Source organism: Tympanuchus pallidicinctus, unplaced genomic scaffold (assembly GCF_026119805.1).
Source record: "Tympanuchus pallidicinctus isolate F22 unplaced genomic scaffold, pur_lepc_1.0 scaffold1, whole genome shotgun sequence".
Lineage (NCBI taxonomy): Eukaryota > Metazoa > Chordata > Aves > Galliformes > Phasianidae > Tympanuchus > Tympanuchus pallidicinctus.
The window spans coordinates 54,636,284-54,659,500 of NW_026294618.1; the positions used below are offsets into that span (position 1 = coordinate 54,636,284).

At 39.0% G+C, this 23,217-nt stretch overlaps 1 protein-coding gene and 1 long non-coding RNA gene across 6 annotated transcripts in view; one reads left to right on the forward strand and one right to left on the reverse strand.

The window, feature by feature from the left end:
* AHI1 (Abelson helper integration site 1) overlaps positions 1-2,012 on the reverse strand; it is a 94,860-nt gene extending 92,848 nt beyond the window's left edge. For 3 of the 5 annotated variants that reach the window (XM_052680573.1, XM_052680563.1, XM_052680595.1), the window contains exon 1: positions 1,842-2,011. The gene's annotated coding sequence lies outside the window, so the exon portion shown is untranslated. Of the gene's footprint in view, positions 1-1,841 lie in introns of all 5 variants that reach the window. The other 2 variants (XM_052680542.1, XM_052680584.1) reach the window with 2 other exon arrangements.
* Positions 2,013-2,123: 111 nt separating this feature from the next.
* Positions 2,124-13,868, forward strand: LOC128079547 (uncharacterized). Its single transcript, XR_008206209.1, has 2 exons — positions 2,124-9,135; positions 12,771-13,868. It is a non-coding gene; the product is annotated as an uncharacterized LOC128079547 (long non-coding RNA).
* Positions 13,869-23,217: the final 9,349 nt, after the last annotated feature.

The window sequence follows — 23,217 nt, forward strand, 5'->3', positions numbered from 1 at the left end:
CCAGGTTGGAAGGGACCTCAAGGATCACGAATCTCCAACCCCCCTGCTACAGGCAGGGCCACCAACCTCCACATTTAATACTAGACCAGGTTGCCCAGGGCCCCATCCAACCTGGCCTTGAACACCTCCAGGGATGGGGCATCCACAACCTCTCTGGGCAGCCTGTTCCAGCACCTCACCACTCATAGTAAAGAACTGCCTCCTGATACTCAACCTAAAATAAACTCATTGAGATTAATCTGGTGAAATGTTACTTTTGCCTGACAAGACTTAATCTTTTCCATGTTAATTAATGTAAGGCAATCCAGGAACAATAAAAATGCAGATTTGGGAACAGAAGTATATTCCAGCCATCAGGAATAACCAGGAAAAATAAATCATAAAATCTTTCAAGAACCAATGGAGACCTTCCAGAAAAAAATCAGCTTGCTCTTCTCTAATATTTCACCTTTACTTCTAACTGATTCTGCATCAATTTCTGTTTTTTTCACATTTGCAGTACAGTGAATCACTATATTCTGCAACTACAATCCAGCTATTCTCAACACAAAACATGTCACTTTACCCTGTGCTTTTATTAATAAATGAATAACAAACTCAAAAGCAATCTATATTATAACACATTACATTTTGTATAAATTGTACTACATTATGGAAATTCAGAAATCTTCCAGCAGCTCTTTGTTTACGTCTCATCCTTTAGGTGAGGTCAGCGGATCATCTTGGATTTTACCAAGATCTCACTCAGGTATCTCTACAGACAACTACTTCTAGACTCATGTAAAAGCTTTAATGCAGAATTATACAGGAAAATAATAATGAGTCAAATCTGTTCATTTTTACTAATGATAAATATGAGTTTACAAAGCAGGGGCATTATTCACAAAAATTTAGTATTTAAGTCAAGAAAGCTGACAGCCAACTTTATTGATGCCATGCAAGTATCTATAAACTTGCCTATCATAACAGCCTATGAGAGCTGCGCAGACATGCCTGCAAATACCTTATGTTCACACTGCTTTGAGAGGATATTTTTAGAAGTCGATCACAGAACCACAAGATGGTTGGGTCTGAAGGGCCCTTAAAGCCCACCCAGTCCCAACCCCGTGCCATGGGCAGGGCTGCCCCCACATGCTCAGGCTGCCCAGGGCCCCATCCAACCTGGCCTTGAGCACCTCCAGGGATGGGACAAAATGCTCTCTGACTTTCTGGCATTAGCACATCAAAAAGCCTCACAGTAACTGAGAAATTTTTTTTTCTCTCATTACGCTTGGGGCCTGAGAAGGCTGAAAGAAAAGCTGCTGTCTTGCTGGCAAAACTATGGATTTCAGCTCCCACTGCGGAAGCACAGATTTCTATCATTGCTTACTTCATTTCAAGTCTCTGCCTTATTAATCACGATTACAAATGGTAATTCCCATCAGCAGACTACTGTGAGCGTTTCCAGAGCGCAGTTTCCCTTTTCACGGGGCAGCGGCGGCAGCGAGAGGGACACAAACCAACGCTGCCAGCGGCACACACAAGGCTAACCGAGGGGCTGAACCTAGGGCTGCTCAGCCTGTAGGAAGCTCAGACACCATCGATGGGTTCCCCCGCGCGCAGAGGCCCGCCCGTCCGCTCCACGCCGCCACCCGTGCCGAGCACCGCCCGCGCGCACCAACGGCTGCGTCACAGCGCGCTCCGCATCCACCGCCGACCCCCGACAGCCAAGGGGAGCGGAGAAAGACAGCAGAGGGCTGGAGGCGGATCCCGATCTTCCCACCTCCGGACCCCAGCCGTCCGCTGCTTGCCGCGGCCCCGCTTTCCCGCCCGCCCGCCCGCGGCATGAAGACATCACTCACATCGGGCCCGTCCGCCTCGGTGGCACCTCACCGTCTCCCCCGCCAGTGGGCTCTCCCTTACGCAACGCTTCCCCCCTCCGCAGCGCCGCGCAGGTGGTTTAGCCGAAAACAACCCCCGCTGCCAGGGAAACCGCGCGTCTGGCGCATGCGCGTGGAGGAAGGAGAGCGCTGGGTTTCGCTCGCGCAGAACGCTCGTGGGTCTTCCTGCCGGCAAGGAGCGCGTGCGCGAAGTGCTGTCGCCGCGTGGAGGCGGTGGCCTGCGCAGCGGGGGCAGGCGGCCTGGCGGGTGTTTGTGCGCGTGTAGGGTGGTGATTTGCCGGTCTCGGTGGTGCTGGTGGCTCCCGCGGCCCTTGGCGCCCTGAGGTGGTGGGAGCTGCCCGCCAGCGGGACTCCTGGCGGCGCCGCGCGGTGGCTGTGAGCCCTGGGTGCAGCCTAGAGGTGAGGTAACGTGAAGGATTCTGCAATCATGACATTCGCACTTCCCAAGGGAGCCGTCCCTAGCAATCTGTCAGAAGAATGTAGCTCCTGAAATTGCTTACTAATATGTGTACCAGTGGCAGATGCTTTCTTTTTCCAGTAGTCGCTTGCCCTCCGCAGTCTGAAATGCATGCGTGCACCTAAGTGATAGGTAGGGAATGAGGCAGTATCACAACTACTGCATTTGGAATAAACAGAATTTGTAAGCCAATTAGAATTAAAGTAATTAGAATTACTCCCAAATTCACAGTTTCTATAGAGTTTCTATATATTTTTTTCCTCATGCTTTGTATTTTCATGCAGTACTTCTTAATATGGCTATTGTTAATTACAGAGAATTAGAATGTAGTTCTTCTAAGAGTAAATTTGGTGTTAGACATACAGTATTAACACTAAACTAACATGGGTTGAAAAGCATTCATCTTCACTCCAAAAGTCTGCAGAGTTGTATATCAACTGGAGCTGGTGGGGATAGATGACTTAAGCACTATTCTTTCAGGTTTATAAGTTTTGTTGGGCTTTAAGAGCCCACTGTGGGTCAGTGAGTAGTGAAGAGTCCCAAAAGCCTTCTGTGTACCATACTGAACTCTAACCTTAGAGATTGCTTGTGAAGTTTCACATTTATCTGGTATAAAAATGCATAAGCACTGCTTTGCCTTTCCATGGCCACACTGTGAGGGAGAGACTGCAGTGACAAGGTTTCATGGCGTATGCTAGTACCCCCAGTAGTGGATTGCAATAGTTTCATTGCAGATGAGGGAAGAGCCTAGAATTAGATTAGGCAGAGCAAAAGCTGAAGAAGTAGTTCTGTATCCTGTGCAGATATTGTAACAACTGAAGAAAGGAGAATTTGAGGCAAGGTTTTTGGAAGCTAAAAGTCATTTAGTTTTATTGATGACACGGTTTGTGTATTGTCTAGATGGAAGGAACTGAAAAGCAAATGGTACTGCTGTACCTTCATAGCAGTGATTTAGGAAGTGGGCTCTCTGAGAAAGGCTCATAGATGGAGTTCTCTTCACTGTATTGAAGCTTCTAGGTTATGATTAAAATTAATCTAATTAGTTGAGACAGAAAAAAACATAGAATATATTGCTGGATTTGGCAAGCCAACAGACTTGAGGAAAGTGAGACATACTGAAATAAGTAGTGATGAAAGTGATTAACCCTTTATGGTGAACTCTGAAGAGTGCTGTCACTCATGACATTATGCTTCCTGTTAAGCACTGGGATTAAATGAGAATCACCAGATTCTCACAGGTAAGAATTGGTGCCCACCGTATAAATTCACTTTCAGGATATACAGGGTTGTAATTTATAGGTATTGGGACTTAGGTTGACATGTAGATATTACAGCAAGGCTGAAAAATGTCTTACTTTTTATGGCTGTTGAAAGGCAACATTGTGCAAGGTCTCATGGCTTGGATGAAAGCTGGGCCTGGCATAGAGAGTGACATATGTTAGGATGCTCATTTACACTTCAAATTCAACAGCACTCACTTTTACTCATTGACATTGAAGCCGGCTTTGATATTGTCAAAGATTTGGCACAGGTCAGCAGCAATAATGGGCTACAGGACCTTATAAATAAAGCTGGCATCAGACATCAAGTTTCCAGGAATACTTCTTTCATAAAAGCACCTTGAAGAGTTCTGTAGCTATTACACTTATAAAGGACTCTAAGTATTTCTGCAGCCTGAGCTCTATAAACAAGTCTTTGTTAGGACAGTTTTCCATGTTGGAGGGGAATTTCACCCCATCTCTTCAGCTGGCTTTAGTTTGATGTTTTTGGGGAATAAGCGGAAAAAAACACTTCAGCTTTTGTTGGTAGTCGTATGGAATAGATGTAGTGTATTCTGTGATAAAACCAAGAGTATGAGAGAGAGAATTTATGTCAAATTTGGTACCTTCATCCTTGGATGGCTAAAAATCACTATTCTGCCATTAAGAATATTCCGGATAGAAAGCTACTTTAAGTGTAGATATTTCCATGTGCTTTTCATAATATGCAACATGATTTACTGTTATCAGGCAGTTCTTTAAGTTACAAATGACATTTGCTCTACAGCTCAGAATGTTATGATGTGTAACAAAGTCAATGTCACAAAAATCCAAGCTTCACTTGTTACTGCAAAAGCAATGTAAGTCAGGGGAAGCGTCTAAGAAGTCCGGCTGGGAACTTTGTCAGCCCAGAAAATCATGGGATGCATTTTGTCTGTACTTGGATGACCTCTGGGTGACTAAAAAAAAAGTATGCATATTCAAAACACAGTGCATCCTCCCCAAAAACATAACCAAAAATACTATTCAGCTGTGTGGGGAAAAACAAGACTCCTGAAAAAGAAAGGTTACATGGGAACATGGAATTTTATTCTTCAATGAATTGAAAAGTCTGTATTCACAGTATTCACCTTTGAAGTGAAGTAGCTTGTGTATCAAAAGTTTTCCATTACTTTTGTATGAGAAGTAGAAAGGGACATGCACAATGATGTTGTATTGTAGTCCACATTAAGAAAGTTTGCAGATATCATGTGTATTTGAAAATATTGCGGGCATTTTGAAATGATGAAGAATGGATTGTGGCTCTTGTCAGTACCTAACTGACAACAGAAAGGTAAAATCTGTCCCATTCAGGGGATAACCTCTAGGTGTCACTTGAAGGCGTGAAATAGAAAATGGATTTTAGATTGGGCAATTTACAGAGGTCTAAATATGCAGTGGGATTCTAGCAGAAGTTGTTTGTGAATTATTTTCTCTTCATAGGCTAATCTAATTTAGCTTCTGGTGCGTTGGGTGTTCTGAGCAAACAAACTTTTTCATACAAGTTGAAGCTTGTGTAGTTTATGTGACAAATCACAGACAAAATTTAGTGATACTGTTTAGGAAAAGAAATGCCACAAAATGTCTAACGTCAATTATCAGCTCCTTTAGTAAGCTTAGAAATGAGTCATGCAAGATACTTGATATCCTGAGATCAGTGTATCTTCCATGCCAGATTTTAGCGCTTTGAAAGCAAATCGTGAGGCCTAGCTATTTTGGAAATCTTTTTTTCCCTAAATAGTTGGATAGTGTAACTATGAATGTCAGTACATGCTTATTTGGCAGTGTAGATTTCTATTGGCTTTTCTCAGAGCTTCAGTTCTTTGAGATGAAAAGATTTCCTTGTTAGTTCAGACCTTGACACAGCCCTTGAAGTTAGTATCTGTAGTTCAGGGGAACACATAAGCATGTAACATTCAGCCCTTTCTCAGTAAAGATTTTTGCATGTGCTTCTGAATGTCCTTTACCCTCACTGACTTTTTTGAGCTGCAGTTATCATTCTAAATTTTAGTAGAAAATGGATTATTTTTTCCTTTCTGCTTTGTCACTTAATTGTGGGTGACAATTCCCCCAAAGCTAAAATTTCTGAAATGGAGAAGTCTTCTTTCACAGTTTGCTACAGTTTTTACCTGTAGGCTGATAACAGAAAATCAATGCACTAATCTGAATGATAAATCTCCTTTTGTCTATGTGAAGATGTTTTCAGTTTAGGAACCTTTTATGAAACTTCAGTCTTAGTTTTATTAGTAATGGAGAGAGTTGGAGCGAGGTTGAAACTAAAAAGTAGCACAGTCCTATGATCTGGTGTTAATGGGCAATATTAGATGACTTACTTTTGAATGAATAATTCTTTGTTTTAATTAGGTTGAAGTTTATAGGAAGTTCCTATCAACACACCCTCTTATCTCAGGTTGTGTACTGATGTGTTCAGTCTTGATAATGTGCTTTATTTTTAGAACACGAAGAAGCATGATATAAGCTTATTTTGTTTAACTGCCAGAAAATAAGGATGCAAAAGCCATAGATTCAAATTGCCTTTTCAGGCAGAGAAGTCATCGCCCTCTGCAGCAAAGTTTTGATAGTGATTTCATTAGGATTAAAGTTTCTCCAGCACTATCTCCTGAACTACAGCTAAAACTCTACTGGTTTTTTGTTTTGTTTTGTTTTCCCCTGTCTTCAGAACAATAATATTTACAAAGTCTTGTATTCTTGAAAGCAGGTTCTTGCCAAGGAAGCAGTTTAGAAGCTGCAGGTACCTCGCCACACGATGGCAGAGTAACAGCACTTGTCACTAAGTCTGTTTTTTTTTCTGAAGCATTTGAAAACACTGGTTATTGGATCTAATTTTTTCCTGCAACTAAGTGCAGCACTATTTAACTTTTCAAATTGTCATTGTTTCCCTTCTATGGTTACTGCATCTTTGCATGCATTTTAGTTACACTGTTTTCTGTTTGTGTTATTTTTTCAGTTATACAATATGCTTTAATTAAGAATAATGATGAAAGAATAATGACGAGAGCTTGGTTCTGCTGTATATCCCTATTGTATCCTATGATTAATAGTTTTTTATTTGTTTGGATTACTTGTGGTCTCCATCTTTTCTTAGAAGACTAATGTATTCTTTAAAATGTTTCTGTTGATTTGTATCATTTGTATCATTAGGTCATTTCAGAGATTTTAATTCATAGATTTCTGGTAGGTTCTTATATGTGTGTTTTCAGAATATGTAAGCATATTATTTTACTCATTTCTTATCATATTGGAATAATTTATTTGTTTGCATTATTAATATTCGTCTCTTTCCAAGCTTCCAGTGTGGTCTGTTGAATAAAAATCAGTATTCCTGCCAGCAAAAGAGTTCCATTTAACTTCAGAAATACCTCAAATTTCTATTGCAAGCGGGCTGTTGGGCAGCCTTGTTTTTGTTTGCTTCTAATCCATCTGTTGTGGAGCCTTGCTGCAGTTACACTGAAGGTATCTGAGAGGTAAATGAAGCAGTGTGAATGTTTAACTTCATTGCGATTTTGCAATGAAAAGATCTGGAATCAGATAAGGTGGGAAATCTCATTTTCTCATGAAATTCTGCTCTCAAACAAATGTGCAGTTTATTTCTGCAGTTACGGGCGCTGAGTAATTAGGCGACTTTGCCTTTGTTAAGGTGTTGCATTGGTGCAGTAGTGCAATCAAATTTTGGTATTAGCACAGAAAAAAAATAAAACTTTACCTTTAATTTCTCATAAAGGCACCATTCCATCAAAGTTCACATGTGATTTATAATGATACTTTATAAGTCAATTTACAAATGTGGTCCAAAGGTAATGCCTGCTATTTTAATATCTCATGATGGCAGAGGTGGATATTGGTGGTATGGCAGTAGAGTCTGAACTTTCCCACCAGCGTTCCATTGCATGTTGCTGTGTCACAGATGAAGCAGAGGGGCAGTTGGACAAAATGGCATCTGACATGGAAATATGAAGCAAATGTGTGTCCTTGAATTCCTCCATTGGAAGAAATGGCACCCACTGACCTTCACCAATGCTTGCTGAATTTTTATGGAGACCAAACAGTGGATGTGAGCACATTTAGGCAGTAAGTGGTGCATTTCAGCAGTGATGATCACAATGTGAAAGACACATCACATTCCAGATGGCCATGCACAGCTGGCACACTACAGAAGTGAGAGCAGCTTGATCAGTTCATCCATGCAAACTGCAAAAAGCTTAATATCACCTTCAATTAATTGGAAATGATGGTGGAATATTGCAAAGTTTGAGCCAAGTGGGTCCCATGAAAGCTCATGCAGGAATAGAAAAAACATGCAAGTTTGTCAGAACATACTGAACCAATACAAGGCTGAAGTTGACAGATTTTTACATTATGGTGTGTAGGCTTTTGTTTGTCTCTGACAAAAATGCATAGCTAATGGTGGTGACAAGGCTGAAAAATAGTGTTTTGCTGAAAATTTGCCCCCACAAATAGTGTTAATATGCTTATTATTATGTTATTATCTTTGTATCTCTTATAGTTCCATGGAAATAAATAGGAGGCATTACTTTTGGAACAGTATTTCAAATTTATTGGAGTAAAATGAACTTAAAATGGCTAATTAAATATCATGTTGGTTTGATTATACAGAATAAAACAGCACCTGATTTTGCACAGGATATTCCTCCTTAAATAGTATGCAAAACAATAACAGATGCTTGTAATTAAAATGATGTTTATCATTAAAAAGAAAAAATCTGGTAAGTAATTCATATATTCAGCACGTAAGTCTAATCACAGTTCTCCCATTTCTGCCCTTTTTGTTGAGCTGGAAACCAGGAATTTACTGAACATGCTTTTCAACCTGTTCAGTTTTCATTTTTGGCTACCTTTACATTCTACTTTCCGTATCTCTTCAATGAAGACATGATAGTCTTTATATACATCCTTATCTTGTCACAACTCATAATTGATATCTATTTTAGCCATTGTTTCTATGTACATATTAGCAAATCTGCATTTTTAATTCCCACTTCCATGCCTGTCTGGATTCTGTTATCTCCTGAGCAAAGGCATAACATCATTTGAGGTTCTTGCCAAAAGTTTCTATTTTCCCTGTTTTTGATTTCAGTGTTCTTAGTAGTAACTCAGCTCCTAACTTTGCTTCTGAAACCAGAAATCTAAGAATTATCCTTGATACTCTCTTCTACATTCCAGTTTTCTCTAATGTTTTCTCTGTTTTTTGGAATGCAGTTTGTGCTTAATGTAGTATTGCCTCCTCTTTCTGTGCTTGTGTCTTTTTTTTTTTTTTTTTTTAACTGGCTTCTTTTTTTATAGTCTGTGTCCTTTTTCTGTTCAACTAGGTACCTTAAAGGCAGATCTTACTTCTTGAGACTGCAAAAGAATAATGGCAAGCCCTCTTTTGCTTCAGGAAGTAGAAGACCCATGTATTTTGCCTTTGTTTTTGAGCTGTGTAAAACAAGGACATGGCAACCTGACCACATCTGAAGCAGAGGTACCAGTCATATCCATAGATCAGAGAGATGGAAGCCCTATTGCAAAACCATTGTGTTGGAAAATAACCATATACAAAACCATATACAAAACCATTGTGTTGAAAAATAATAGTGTCAATGTTCATTGGTTTCCTCCTGAAGTTTAGATATTTTATTACTTGCATCTTTTTCATGTTTTGATTGCCCTCAGTTTCTCTCTGCATTTTTGTGAGTTTACCAATTCTGTTTCTTGCCTACAGCCTTTCCATTAGCAGTCTTTCCCTAAGATTTTAGATACTCAGATTCCTATCAGTTATGTTAGTTTTCCATCATTCTCCATAATCAGAATTCTACCTCTGTATTCAATCATTTTACTTTTTCATGTGTCTGGTCTCTATCATTCCTCTTACTCAGATTTGCAGATCCCAACTGGATTAAAAGATAATTTTGAGACTACACCAACTGTCTGAAACTTTCACATTCTGCTTATTAAATCACCTTCTCTTCCAAATGGTTTTTTGTCTCCATTTCCCACTACAGCCCAGTATTCCTCTGCATTATTGGATAAAGCTGGAAAGCAGTCCACATAGATAAATCCAGCTACCAGTGAATGGGTACAAAACCATTTTTGCTTCTTACTATGCTTCTTAGCATACTTTGTGTTACTGTGCATTTTTGAATAGCCTCAGTCTTAGTTCTCACCTTTTGCTTGCACTGCCTGAACCTGAAGTATTTTACGGTCTGATCACTCTTGAGTAACTCAGACTAGTCCATTAGATTAATTCTACTGGCTAGTTCTAGTAGTTGCAGTGATTAGCTGTAATCAAGTGAGCTGTGGAGAGAAAAGATTGATACACTTGCCCTAGAAATGTAGAATATAGGGCTCTGAAGTGACCTGCAATCTATCTGTTCTTTTCAAGGCACAGAGAATGATATCTCTATTATTGCAGGTAGTTCTTAAAATCTTCCAGAACTGGAGGTTATACAACGTCTTCAATCACAGGTCTCCAAGGACTGGTTATGCTTGTTCTCAGAACGTTGTTCTGCCTTTTGCTACCATTTAGGTCTTTTACTCAGCACAGAGAGAATAGATGACTGCCTTTCTCTTTGAAGCAGTAAAGGGGAGAGCTCTTCAAAATGTGAACACTGTTAACACTTTTCCCATCTTTTCTCCAGCCTGAACAATCTCAGTACTTTCAGTCCTTCCCCGTAGATGATATTTAATAGATCTTCAGCCATGCCTGTTGCTCTGTTCTAGACTCCCTGGAGTTGCTCCAAACATTTTTAAAAGCATGGTGCCTAAATTAAATGCATTAGTGCAGCTAAGGTCCTAGTGTTGAAGAAGTAAAATTCTCTTAACAATCTTTTGGATGATAGTCATGAATGCTTTTTCCAGTGGAATTGATATTGTTGATTCTTGTACAGCTCTTGATCTCTGTAGTTTCAGAACTGCCAAGTAAACATTCCTCAAGCTGTACATGTGTTCATTGCTTTGCATGTAGTCTTGTACATATCCTTACTGAATTGCATCCTCTTTTCTTCAGATTTATTTCCCATTTGTCAAGGTCCCTTTGAAGTATAGCCTTCTTGTCTAAAATGCTTGCAGTTTCTCATAGGTTGGTGTAATCAGCAGTTGAAAAAGCTTCCTCTTAATTACAACATTCAATTAATAACTAGTACATGAAATAGTATCAGACTCAGGACAGACTCCTGCAAATCTCACATTAATACTGCCTCCATGGTGGCAGTGAATTAACAACAGCTACTTCTAAATAGTTTTTCAATAGCATTTATATCACCTGTATGCTCATTTTCTCTAGGCTAGATATCTCAGACTTGCTTATGCAAGCTGTACGTGAGTACAAGAAATATATATGTATATACACAAAAGAAGGATGTGTGCCATCTGTTATCCTTACCTAACACCCAAAGTTTGCTACCCTCTCTGTATGATCTAAACCAATTTATTTTCAGCACATCTATGATGGCTATTACTTCAGTCATTTAGTGTCTTGATTATTCATTCCATGACAATTTTCTTTTAAATGAGAAACTCCTGTTAAACTGGTTGTTATATAATTTCCTGTTTTTCCCCTGCTCTTCCATAGGTTTCTTTGTTATAGCACTGTTATAGTTACTTTTATAGTACTACAATGTAGGACTAATCATATCTATTAGAAGAAAAGTTTAGGTGACATTCCTGTTGTACTTAAAAGTGGAAGGTGAGAGGCAGAGAGAAACTAGCCTATGAATAATCAAGCCACTGAATGACTTTCTGCCATTCTAGGGGGAAAATAATAATTACATTATATGCAGCACACTCTTAGTAGTTGCAGCTCAGCATTACCAGTTTTTTCACTTCAGTTATGCTGAGGAAAGCTGGCAGTGCCTGCATAGTTCATAATACAAAGACAAAGACCAGTATTTAACAACATATATTACATTTTTTTCAGAGACAAAACATTAGACATCAGAGTAGTTCTGAGGTGAAGCAATTTTTTTTTTTACTGCCAAATCACAAATGTTTCGTTCTTTTTCTTAGGCTGACACTAATCCTTATCTTTGAAAGTGGAAACAAGTTTTCTCTGGTTCCACTGGCAAGAATGTTTTTTAACTTTGTATTCCTTCAGTAGCTTCAGTTATGGTTTGCTTGCTAATAGTTTAGTGTTGTCACTGCTGGGAGCTAAACCACTGTCTTTGCTTGGGAGATACAGCTTAATCCTCTGAGAATTGAGCCATTTTATGAATCTTTAATTTGTAGAGACACGTATCTAGAGAAAAACTAATGGTCTCTTACGTCCATAGGTTGGTGATGATTTAATGGTCCTTTCAGCTCTTAAATACTGCGCAGTTTAAGAATTCCTCAGACTTTGTTTTATTTCATTTTCTGGCTTCAATGAGTATGGCCCTTTTGATTATTTTATTCCAAGTTTTTATCAGTGTGTAATTCTGTGTTTAGTAGAAGAAGTCTATATTTCACAGACTAAAAATAAACACTTCATTGCAGTCTCTGATGTGAAGCCACAACAAATAATGGTGTTGCTTATTTGAAAATTTTTTCCATGCAATTCAAGTATGAAAGACCCTTGTTAAAGGCAAATAATTCGGATTGACTTTTGCTGCTTCAAGTTAGCTGAGAGTCTTATATTTTCAGTCTTCTTTCCATGTAAAGCATGGATCAGCACATACTCAAAGTATCACTGTGTGATTCAGTCAGAAAGGAGGACTAAATTGTCCCCAGCTATGGATCATTCCTGTGTGTTTGCATAAGAAGTAGAAGTTTATTATCACTCAGATTGTTTACAGCTGGCTTTTGATTGTTTCAGGCTTAAGTTTCTCTGACTTTTTTTAAAGTCAGATTTAGAATAAATGCAGTGTTGTTTTTTTTTATTTACTAACAGGTGTAAAAGTATACAAAACAGTAAATTTTTTGGCACTCAAGAATTGCCTTGTTCTTTTAAACTTAGTTTTTTTGTTTGTTTACATATTGAAGTCTTTTAAATTAAGTCTTTAAAAAGACTAAGATATAGAGAATTATATAGAGTTATGTTTTACTCATGTATAATATCAGATAGTTTGATAACAAAGGTAATGATATCTTGTGCTCACGTAAGACTGTTTTTTCATGGTGTTTCCATGAATCTGTGTGTTTCAGTTGGAAATGTTCCCATCAGTCTTCCAGAGATTCAGGAAAGAGCATCTTTTATTCCTTAATAGCTTTCTCTTGACCATCTGTGGTCAAGCCATGCTTTCTCCTTACCGTTTCAAGAGCCTGGATTGTTCTCAGAGCCAGAAGGGGAGAAGCAGAAAGTCCAGCTGCATGAGGGAATTCTGCTTTTTTCTTACCCTGTGACTATTGGAAAGATTCTTCTCTTCACATTTCTTTACATCTAGGATTTGGAAATGCTTTAAAAGCTGATAGCTTCAAGAAAGCAGAGGAGACTAAGAAGGATAGAATGAATTCAGAGGGCATGTTTTTCAAGAGCCAGGAATCTGACATACACGGAATTGTGATCTCTTGTAGCAGAAGATGAAGTTCTTATGGTGATATGTTTCAAATGAGACTAGCTGTGATTCAGACACACCTGATACAAGCATATCATTATCTCTGTCATTTTCTCATTAATGATCATGTGGTTGTTATAAAAAGCTGACAGAAAATTGCATAAATTATCATACAATTATTATATAATAATTAGCCCTCATATGTATATAATATAGAAAAATTAAGTCATGAAATGAACTTGCTTGCAGAAGTGCTAAAAAAATTACCTGTCACACACAGTTTACACTGAAAAGGCAGTAGAAGAATGCATTTTTTCATTGGTAAACGAAGCCTTAAATCTCCAGGCAAACTGAATTTCATTAGCAGAGAAATTAAAATTTGATCTTTCTATTGAAATAGCTGCCAAGGTTAAGGGATCACAGCAAATATGCATGATATGTTGCTCATACCACCTGGGAATGGGGGGAGTTGTTCCCTTTTCCTACAGTAAGTAGTAGTTATTACTCAGGGAGACCATGCCCAGGGGTGCAGCCCTTCCAAGAACCAGGGCATAATTCTAGCCATTGCAAAAATTATTCACTATTTTCAATTCTTAGTTCTGCTAACCATGTAAAAGCACAGAGACATTCCAAAGTATCTGACAGATAATGTGTATTTTTCTGTCATTTGTTTTTCTCCAAAAGTTGTGATATATTCTTTGTAGTGCAACCTTTGTATTGTTTTGAAATAAACTTGCTTTTCTACGTCTTTCCTGGTCCTAAGTCTAATTTCATGGAATCAAATAGATGTTAAATTCCATCATGAGCGGGAATGTAACACTTCCTGACTCTTTTAAATGTCATGTCATTATTCAGCCTAGAAAGCCAACCCTATCCTGGGCTACATCAAAAGAAGCATGGCCAGCAGCTGAAGGGAGGTGACCCTGCCCCTTCACTCTGCTCTGGTGAGACTTCAGTTAGAGTAATGCGGAGTTCTAAGTACCGGAGAGACGTGGTCCTGCTGCAATATGTCCAGAGGGGTGCCATAAAAGTAAGCCAAGGGCTGGAACATATTCTCTCCAACGACAGATTGAGAGAGCTGGGGCTCTTCAGACTAGAAAAGGCTCCTAGGAGACCTGATAGCAGTCTTTCAGGTATCTAACAGGTGGCTATAATAAAGAAAGGAACAGACTCATTAGCAGGGTCTGTTGTGACAAGGCAAGGGGAAATGGTTTCATACTAAAAGAAGGTTGATTTAGACTGGGTATAAGGAAGAATATTTTTTATGATGTGAGGTGAGGCTCTGGAACAGGCTGTTCAGAGAGCTGGTGGATGTCCCATCCTTGGAAACATTCAAGGTCAGGCTCGATGGGGCTCTGAGCAGCCTGATTAACTGTAGGTGTCCCTGTTCATTGCAGGGAAGTTGGACAAGGTGACCTTTAAAGATCCTTTCCAAATAAAGCAATTCCATGATTCTATACAGATTGGGAAGTCCTGAAGAATCCATCAGGAACATCAACTAAATTGAGGTGGTTTGGTCTTTGACCACCAAACTTGACCAGCAACTTGAATTCTAGATTTTGGAAAAGAACAAAGTCACTTTTAGAGCACATTAGCAAAAACCTTTCTCTAGGAAGAGAGGATATAATGTTTGGGAATTGCCTTGAACTGTCCTGTCCATGCTTCAGGCAAAGCTGGCAAGTTAACAAACTATTACATACATACATTCTTGAGGGATGAAAGAAGTGAGAGAAAAATTAATCGAAGACAGATCCCAAACATAAGAACACACTAAGCGCTCTTTATGAAATGTAACTTTTGTTCTTATAACATTGCTTTCAAAAGCTTACATAAAGTAGAAATGGTACATTCTTTGTGAAAACAAATTAGTTGATAGAATGTCCACATTAAGGAGCATTTATGTAGCTGAATAACCTTTAAAAAAAAAAAAAAAGACTGAAATTTGTACTTCAAAAAAAACAAAATTCTCTTTTCTTTGGGAATGTGGTTATTTTAGACAGTGGAAAACACAGACTTTCCTCAGCAAACAGGGAAGGAGACCTTGTTCTCTGAAAGGAAAAGTCAGGATATGCAGATTTGTCTGAAAGGTCTATAAATTAGCTGAGTGGGCATTGATACTGCACAAAAATTGTTTGAGAACCTCAAGACCTCCCTGAGGACTGGAAAGTATTAGGAAAGGACTAACATGGGGAAGAAGAATTTTCATTTGGCAATAGTTTCAATATCCACCTGGAAAGAAAGAGAAAGGGAGTTTCTTCCTGAAACCTGATAATATCTCCTTAGTTAAAACATTGTTTCTCAAAGTTATTTTTCTAGAAATTCACTGTTCCTGTGCTTATGAGAATCACACAAACTTCCCTCTGTCTCTTTCAGCTGTTTTGCGGAAGCCTTTTCTATCAGATTTAGCACAAAGCAGGCTTAGGAATGTAAACAGCAAATTGCACATTCACAAAAAACATTAAGGAACAAAGATAGCAAGTTCCCTCTTGGTTGAGAAGAGTACAAAGCCAGAGTTCATGCCATTTTTGTTCAAACCTGTAATGACTTTGAACAGAAACTGAACATCTCCTATTTGTAGAGCTTTGTTCTTGTCTATACTTCATTTCTTCTGTGTATTATTTTGCTCGAGAGAATGAGGTCAAATACAGAATTTTATTTATATTTTATGACATCTTTGTCCAGTTCTATTCAGTACTGAAATACATGATGCAACGGTTAAAAAAAAATATTTTAAACAAACTGCTTTTATATGATTGCACTTGAAATGGAGGCTAAATATCTCAAAAGTCATGTTCCTTTTCAATAGGAATATGCAATAATCTAAGTTAAGAAAATAGCATTGCTCCTTATATGTACCCAGAGTTCTATAATCAATGAATAAAATGCAGCATATTTTGTTAAAGAAAATGTGTATCCAAATTTTCAGTACATGGCAATCAAACAAGAGGGATTAACTCAGTTTAAAACGGTGATTCATATGAATCTAGCTTTTGTTTTAATTTCAAGCTTTCCCAGCATTACTTCGATTTCTGAAGAATAACATATTGATTTGTCCAATAAGCTCCTAAAGAATGCGTTTGTTCTTCTAGTCATCGTATTACTTATTTCTACTTATTACTTTCCAAATGCACTAAATAGAAAAGCTGAATAAAATGACACTTTAATCTCAAGCTTCCTGTATTTTGAGTTTCTTATTCTTTTCTGAAGGAAAGCTGGCAACCTGGAGAACGTATTGCACTTTTTTCTTTTAAAACAGATAGAATTTTTTCAGCTTAAGAATCACTGTAATTGGTTTTGCATACTTAGTGAATATGAAGTAGCATTGCATCTTAACTGGTACTGAAGACAATTGAACAGTGACAAGTCAATCCAATAGAATGCTGCCTCCTACCATTAGACTTGTAACAGTTTTGACATCTTTTCTTCTTTTCTTTAAAAAAGGAAAACAAAAAAAAAACAACAAAAAACAAAACAAAACAAAACAAAACCTTTCTGTGGACCTTCTTATTTCACACTAAGGTGAGTATTATATCATGAACTTTGAATTTCATAATCCCTGTTAAGTATTTTGTATCACTTTATTAAAAACTTAAAGTTTTCAATTTCATACTGAAATTTCATACACTTCATTCAAATACTCTCTTTGAACACAAATTCACTATTAACAGGTTGCTATACAACTAGGCATCTAAGTTAAATAAGTGGTAGAACATTAAACAGAAAAATTACATGACATTAGAGGCCTTTGTTATTTAAACAGGACAAAGCAAACAGGCTTGTTTTTAAAATTTGAGCTATTAATTCATAACAAATTAAACACAAAGAATGTTGCCGTGCTCAAATAATAAAATCATGTATATATTTAACATTTAAAAGGTCACAATTCGTAATTCCATAATTTCTTGAATGAAAATCATCGCCTCTCTGATTAAGCAGTTGAGCATTATTGTGCATTTTGTATGAAAATGTAAGCTGAAAGATTTATAACTCATCCTCGTCATCAGTCAAAATATGTGTCAAACATGGCCCCTGTACAAGTTCTTTAACATATTTTTCCTATGGTTAGTGATAGCCAAGTAATCCATAATTGCCTTATCATAAGTCATTTTTTCTCCCAGGATTAGCTCTTTTCCTCTCATTTAGGTCTTGCAGAATCAGCACTAAAGTTGAACACTGTTTATACTGTAGGACGCACAAATGCTTTCCCAGCACCGGTGGAAACAAATGACATCTCCCAACAAGACAGGGATGAGACTCCAGTACACAACAACACTGTTTAAACTTCAAATCCCAATTTAAAATTGACCACGGTTGCAGGATACACTTTGTCCTAGAAACTTCCATAAGCAACTAGATTTTTTTTTTGGCATGCACTGGAACACATTGCACTGGAGGTTGTGGATGCCCCATCCCTGCAGGCATTCAAGGCCAGGCTGGATGTGGCTCTGGGCAGCCTGATCTGGTGGTTGGTGACCCTGCACATAGCAGGGGGGTGGAAACTCGATCATTGTGGTCCTTTTCAACCCAGGCCATTCTATGACTCTATGATTTTCCAACACTACCAGCATCAGATCTCACTCTAGACTATAGAGGAACCATTACTGAAGCCATCTTTCAGTCCGTACTCTACCAAGCCATAACCATAAACCTCATTCAAAGCAGTTATAGTACTTGCCAAGTAGCTCTGACACAACACTAAGCTGGACCCATTCACTCCATAGTTCTCATGCTACTTCTGTTAAGTGCATCAGAAAAGCAAACTCTTGGAGCTCTGCTGTCTTAAGACCTAAGTATAACACTAATCTAAGCTAACTACAGCCCAGTGACTGCCAGATCCCCAGTAATCTACCATAAACCTTTCACTGTTTCTTGCAGCAGCACCACTCTTGACAATTTCCAGGATAAACATAGGTCTTCAGTCCCTATCATCCTTAATCCAAAGCCTGACACAGTCAGACCTCAACCCTGGCCTTAGCTGCAGTGAATGAGAAGCAGGAGGGACCTAGACAGGCTTGAGCTGTGGGCCTAAGTTCAACAAATCCAAGCACAAGGTCTTGCAACCCCTATTACCAGTACAAGCTAGGGGATGAAAGACTTGAGCACAGCCCTGATAAAAAAAAAGCCCTGGGGATAATGGTGGATGGGAAACTGTACATGAACCAGTAACATGCTGAAGTCTAGAAAGCAACCATAGTGAGGGCTGCATCAAAAGAAGCACAGCCAGTACGGCAAGGGAGGTGATCCTGCCCCACTACTCCTCACTGTTGAGGCCTTATCTGGAAGGCTGCATCCAGATGCAGAGTTGTCTGCACAGAAAAAACACAGAATGCATCAGAGGAGGGACACAAAGATGATCCTCGGAATAAACCATCTCTCCTGCAAGGATAGAGCGAGAGAGCTATTAGTCTCCAGTCTAGAGAAGAGAAGGCTGGCACTGATGAGCTTAAATGAGGCTCCTGAGCACAGGGCAGGACCTGGCTGAAGTCCCCAGGTGAGGCTAATCAAAGCCTTATTAGGTTATTCAGCGTCCTGACAAATGCATGGTTTCATTTTTCTCAGTCAAAGCTGTCTATTAGTGAGAGTTAGCTTGGTTGAGGTGTGCTGCAGGGGAATGCGATATTGCCTCAAGAATCCCTCTTGATGAGTAGTTCAACTTCTACGAGAATGTAAGGTTTTGTATCTGCTTGGATTTGAGTGTTTTCTTTTTGGTTTAGTTTTCTGGAGAAGCTTCTCATAAGCTGGAAGAGTGAATTTTTTTACTTTGTATGTTAATGGCTTTAGGGATGTAAGATTTCAGAAACTTCTGTAGAGCTCCTTCTCATGTGTAATGAATCCACAAATTTGAATGATTTCATAATGCTATCTTTTAGTGTGCTCCTGAACTTGGTATGTGTAGTCCAGGTGTCTTCAGCTCACTCCCTGCAACTATAGAAATGTTTGTTTATTTTTACAAAGAGCAGTGTAAATTTACTTTAGCCCTTTTCATTCTAAAATGTGTTCTCATATACACTTACATCAAATAGCTGTATTTTTCTTTGAAATAACTTTTATGCTAACTGGATAACACTGGCAAAACTAACTTCAAAATTCTTCGAGATTCAGGGATGACTTTCATGCCATATCAGGACAAAATACCAAGACTGTAATAATTTTGCAGAAAACTAAGTTACCAAAACATTTTGGTTTGGAAACTATTTAAGAATGATGTGTTCAAAATTGTTGGATATTTAAATTTGTACTTTTAACCCTTTAATGGTAAAGAAATAACAGATCCTGTTCTCTTATTTGGGAGAGCACAAGTTTTTAGGATAATACTCTTGATGCAAATTGTTTAGTTATTTCTCAAACCTGGAAGGATGTGATAGCAATGTTACATGTGTCATGGGCGTTTCACTATTCCAGAACTCCTTCTTGATGATATGCAAGTAATATAAGTACAATCCCATTGCATAGCTATTCAGTCCTATTTGCACTAGACAAGGAAATGAGTACTCTAACTCAGTAAGCATAAGGGATGTTAACGGTAGATCACAACTTCTCATTTCTGTAAGACTTTTCTCATGATTTATGAATCCTGCCATATAAAATGAACCACATCTTTTCTGATGTATGTGTGAATTCTCCCAATAGCAATGGGAACTATACATGCGCCTGTGAAAGACTGTTCCTCTTTTCATAACCTTTCACATGGCATAGTTTAGTTAATCACAGTACTTTCTTGCTTTATTATTAAAATTCAGTTTATTATTCTACTTCAATTTAAAGCACGTTCTTCATGTAGCTAAATTCTTTTTTTCCCTTCATCTCTGATGGTCTATTTGGCGTTCTGGATTAGAGATGTTTCTCTTACCAACATTTTCTCCATCTAATAGTGGGTTGTTACAACTTAAGACTGTTGGCATTTATTTCACTTTATTAGTTTTGACATGTTGTGTTTAATTTTGTTTTGACCCTTCTGCCAGGAGAATTATGTGAACCCTGTAAAGAGATGCAAGAAAAATATTCAGTTAGGTTTTTAGCCTATCACAATTTTTAGCCTATGACCATCTCGTTTTCAGTCCTAGCAGGATGTCAGCTTTTTAACATAAAGCCTACCCTTAAGGCAATATGCATTCAGCCTTTACATTTCAGTATGAGCAGGCTGCCCCATCCCTGGAGGTGTTCAAGACAAGGTTGGAGGGGTCCTGGGCAGCTTGACCTCATGGGTGGCAGCACTGCCCACAGTTGGGTGTTGGAATCTAATGGTCTTTAAGGTCCCTTCCAGCACAAATCCACTCTATAGACTTTCAGCTACTGTCTTATTGGCCCTTAGGGAACACAGTGACTAGGAGCTGGTTCATGGAGTTGGGTACATGAAGAGGAGCAGGGATGTTTTTGGCTCTTCTATTCTCTGTCAGAGCTAGCCATTTGCAGAGAAGTTCTGGGTTTTGCTTCTAGACTTTCCGAAGGCTTTTCTGGCATTCTTAGGTTAAGGCTTTCTGTTGGGAAGGGCTGATCCTGATTAGAGAAGGTCAGCACTAGCCATTCACCTACCTAATTGGTAGACCCAGAGCATAGAGCCTAGGGTATGGCTCTCAGAAGCAGAAGTTTGTTTGGAGAGACACATGAAAGGGTGCCAGAAATTTGATGATGATGATGTGGTACTCACCAAGAACAATTGTGTTGCACCACAGGGCACAGTTCCCAGCACCAGATGAGGCAACTACTCCTGGCATCACATAAGATTCTACTTAGGTCACAACCTCTGAGGGAGGGTGAAGCTCCCCAAATTTCAGGCTACCCAGTGCCTCTTCCAAAGTCTGGAGCAGGGGAAAGCAGTGTCCTTGCTGCAGAAGGTGTGTACTGGAGCTATTTTGCCAAGATGAGGAGCTGTAGGAGCAAGAGAACAAACTGCACAGCATTAGGAAAGATAGGAAACTAGTTGTCAGGATATTCAAAGTGATCCTGCAGGAACAAGAGGGGCAGCCAGAAGCTGTGTTCAGTGGTGGGTTAAATTGAGAGTCCTGGGCTAGAAAGGGTAGGGAGCTCATAATTTCTAGTAAGAGGAGGATCTACCATCTGCAGAGGAGGATCTTCTCCATCTGCAGACCTGCACTTGCTGTACTTGTTCAGTGTGTTGAAAAAAAGACATCCTTAGAGATGCATTAGAGCTACCTGATGAACCACTTGATGAACATTAACACCAAGAGGAAGTTTTGAGTGTTGTTAGTGAAGGACTTCAATCTATAAGGTACAGATGCCCCAATTAGCTGACCTGGTTTGATATCTAGGAAGATATGTTGCTTGCTGAGAGCTTAGATACAGCATGTGCGGGGAAAAAACTGCCAAGGTGTTTGGCCTTCATGCTATTTTTCTTGCTTCTGAATCACTTTAGCAGTGTTAATAATTTTGCTGGGGATTTTGAGCATATCAAAGTGACCAAACAGCTTTGGGAGTGAGGGTCAAAGGTGTGGTGGTCCAGGTGGTGTTCTCTGCTTTCTAACAAATGCAGAGGAAAGTAGTAAGGAGGGGAGAGCAGATAAATTCTGTAGATAAACATCTGATTGCGTGATTGATGTTGTTGACAGGAATTTGGCTTTCATGAGCACAAAATTCATTTTGTTAGGGACCACTAGAGAGAGATACTGAAAAGACCGTGCAGGAAAGAGCGATGAAGTCTTGACAGGCAGCAAGCTGAGCATGCTAGCAGTGTGCCATGGGAATGAAGAAAACCAACAGCATCCTGATCTATATTAACAGGAGCACAGCCAGTAGATGAAGGGAAGGAATGATCCCCACTTAACTAAGTATTCAGGAGATTCCTACTCTCGAGACAGTATTTGGAGTGCTGTGGCTAATTTAAAGACCATCCTGTTTAGGAAAAACACTGATAAACTGAGGGAGAGTTAAGCAGAAGACAACTAAGATGTTGCCCTCGGGTGACTGGACTATTTGCCTTGTGAGGGAAAGGAATCAGGATTCTTCAGCTTGAACACCTAACAGCAGTCTTGTCCCAGCCATTAGGTGGTTATTAAGAAAATGGAGGAAGACACTTCACATCACTGCACGGAAGAGACACAGGTATGAAGGAAGATCAGCCACTGGAACAACTTGCCCAGTATGGCTGTATATTATCCATACTTGCAGGTTTTTGTGACCTGAGTAGATACAGCCCTGAGCAATATTATCTGACCACTACTGTGATCCTGCTTTGAACAGGAGGCTGGAGTAGGAACCTTCAGAGTCCATTCCAGCTTGAGCTATCCTGTGACAGTATGAATATCCTATGATCCAATATATTTTTAAAAAATAATGAGCCAATAAACTCACTGATGAGCACCAGAATATTCCTATGTTGTGCCACAGCTGTACTGCCCGTTTTCCCTGAACTTCTTATTTCCAAGTTCACAGAACAAGGCATAAAGATACAAAGCCTTGGCTTTAACAGCAGGGGAGGTGAATACAGCTACTGAGCTGCACACTGCAGTAGTTGAAAAGTGCATGCCTGTTCCAATTTAGCAATGCTGAGTCTTCCAGCAGATGTGGGTGAAAAGGCTGGCGTCTTCAATGGCCTGTTCTAACTGCATCAGTATTTTCCTATTGGAACTCTTCTGTGTGAGGGAAGCTAGTTTAATGAAGTTTGAATCAAGAAATATAAAACGCTTGAAAAGAAAATGATGGAGTATCCCCCCCCCCACTGTATATCATGCCAGAGTTTTAAAAAGTTACCAGAAAGACAGCTGGTGTATTATAAAAATTTATTCATTAAATTAAGAAATTAGGTTAAGTATGTGTATGTTTATACAAAAATAATCAGGTTAATAATATTAACATACTAGACAGTGCATTCACATGACTATTATCAGGTAATGACTCTTGAATAATTTCTAGAACTTTACTTAGTTTCTTTTGGAAGTATTTTGCTTAGAATCATAATTGTTATGCTGCATTTAATTTGCAGAGAATTGTGGCACAGCAAAGTGATTTGTCAAATGTCACTTGGCAGATTAAGGAAAAAATTCTGTTTGTAGTTCAAAATGCGTGTTCTGTTAAACTGTAGGGAAAACTAGACTGAATCTTTGACCTGAAGTGGTCACCAAGCCAGTAGTTGGATATTG